This window comes from Tupaia chinensis, unplaced genomic scaffold (assembly GCF_000334495.1).
Source record: "Tupaia chinensis unplaced genomic scaffold, TupChi_1.0 Scaffold138235_1, whole genome shotgun sequence".
Classification (NCBI taxonomy): domain Eukaryota; kingdom Metazoa; phylum Chordata; class Mammalia; order Scandentia; family Tupaiidae; genus Tupaia; species Tupaia belangeri.
Window position 1 is genome coordinate 205172 of NW_006198133.1, and position 2407 is coordinate 207578.

A 2407-nucleotide genomic window follows, 5' to 3' on the forward strand; every position below is an offset into this window, starting at 1 on the left:
GCGTGAGTTTTAAGCCACTGGGTCCCGGACGCGAACCGCAGTCGACTACGTGGGAGTCCAGCGACATAGCCATTACGCTAACTGCTGGTTCCCAGCACCTGGGTTTTTAAAGGAAGTAGGCTAGAGGTTGTACAAAAGCTGATCAAAGTGAAAATGTGTTCCGTATATTCAGAAGTTGACTTGCAGACAGATTTTTGTTTCTCTAGCATCCCTTCAGTGTCCGCAGTTGGGAGGTGGTTTAGGACAGCCCGTGCTGCGTGTCTGCAACAGAGCCAGGGTCGGGCCAGTGTAATACAGCAAAGTGCAATGCTGCTAGATCGCCCTCTTCCCCCAAAGAGCTCACACGGATGTCTGGCCAAAGTCAAGGAAGACAGCAAATCATGCTGCCAGCAACTGCCTTCTTCAGAATAAACGTGCATTTTTTTCCCCGTCCTAATTTCAGACCTTGTAGGTTTGAAAGCATCATTTTGAAGAGACCCCTAAATATCATTTAGCCCAACAATTTCACATTATGATTATTTCCTTAGAATAGATGTCCCCAAACATGGAAAAGCTTTATGCAGTGTTAGCAAGAAAAGAAAAAGGCCAACAACAGGTAGCATGGTGGTCAAGGGGCTGGATTCCCACATGGTGAGTGGTGGTTCGCATCCTGGACCCAGCTTGAAATATCAGGCCGGTAGCATAGTGGCTAAGGTGCTGAAGTCCCACGTGGCTGACCGCAGCAAGTTCCAGACCCAGTGACTTCAAACTCATGCCAGGTGTCTGTGTGAGCATGCCCAAGATCCTGGGAGGCCAATGGAAGAGAAGGGATTGTGGGGTGGCATCCCCCTGGGGTGCTGATTTCTCTCTTGTCTCTCTGGCAGGCACATGCACCCTATGGCAAAAATCTAAAAAAAAAAAAAAAAAAAAAAAAACGCACAAGGCCCTTGTGCATGCCTAAAATCCCAAGAGGAGAACAACAGAAGAGAAGGGAGTGCAGCTTGGCCATCCCCCCTGGGGGGTTATTTCTTACTTTCCCTCTCTGTCTCTGGTGAGTGCACACGCCTCATGGCAAAAACAAAGGCAAAAAAGAGGATGATTACGCAATGGTCATATGTTAGTGAATATTTGTGGAGATTATGCAAAAAAAAAGTCTGTGTTATAACGATAGATTGCTACAAAAAAGGTTTATAATATGTCTACAAGTTTGTCACAAATGAACTAAGAAAAAGAAAATGGTCATCCTTTGGAGGTATTGTGATACTGTTGGCTTATCTTTGTTTCCAAATGTTTATAATGAGAAATCAGTGTGGTTTTATTTTGTTTTAGCTAACGGGGTGTGTGCACTTACTGGAGAGAGACAAAGGAGAGAGAAAGAGAAAGTGAGGAAGCACTGCCCGGGTAGGGTGTCTGTGCTGCAATCCTGTCTCCCTTCTCTTGGAATTTTGGGCACACACGCACATGCCTGGTGTGTTTTTCAAGACACTGGGTTCAGGACTCACCCCAGGAAGTCAGCCATGTGGAATCCGACTGCCTTAACCACCATGCCACCTGCTGACCCCAGCAATCAGTCTTTGTATGAACTCTGACGCTGCGTGGTGAGAACACTGGCCTAGCAAGTGGGCAACGCGGGGCATCCTCGTCTCAGTCACTGACCCTGCTCCAGGTAAGCCACTGCCTCTCTGGGTATAAGAACTCAGGGCCAGATGGTGGCACAGTGGACCAACATCACACTCTGCAGGCCATCCAGAGGCCTCCCTAAATTGGGCGCACACTTGCCCATGATCTGGGCTGGCTGAAGGCTGGGATGACTTGCAGTGTTGACACCGTTAGGGGTGCTCTCTCCCTCTCAGCATCACCCTGTCAGTAGAAGATAGGAAATAAATCTAAAACAAAAACAAAACCCAACTTTTTAAAAAATGAGCCTGTTGGACTAAATGATTGCTAATGTCCCTTTTTAACTTTCATGATTTTATCATTTTAGTCTATAAAAAATAATCTGAGTGTCCTCGGGGGACTGGCTCCAGGCCTCCCCAGGACACCCAAAGGTGAGAACGTTTCTGTCCCGCATACAGAGCGGAGTGCTGCTGTGTGCGTCTGTGCCCGTCCCCCTGCGTGCTCGTGGCCGTCTCTGGGTCACTCACAGTGCCCAGTACAGCGCCCGCACATCACTTCATGGGGCTGTTCCCCAACATGCTGCAAATTCAAGTGTTGCACTTTGGAACTTCATGGAATTTTAATTCTTTCCAAATATTTTTCATCCATGGTTTATTTGGGGATGAAGAACCCAGGGATACAGAGGGGCAACTGTAGAATTGTAGCTGATCATCTTTAATGGAAAGACACTAAGGAATGATTCAACTGCACATGTCCGATGTAAGGAAAATGCCCATCGTGTCTCTCTTGAATGGTACCACTTCAAATCACA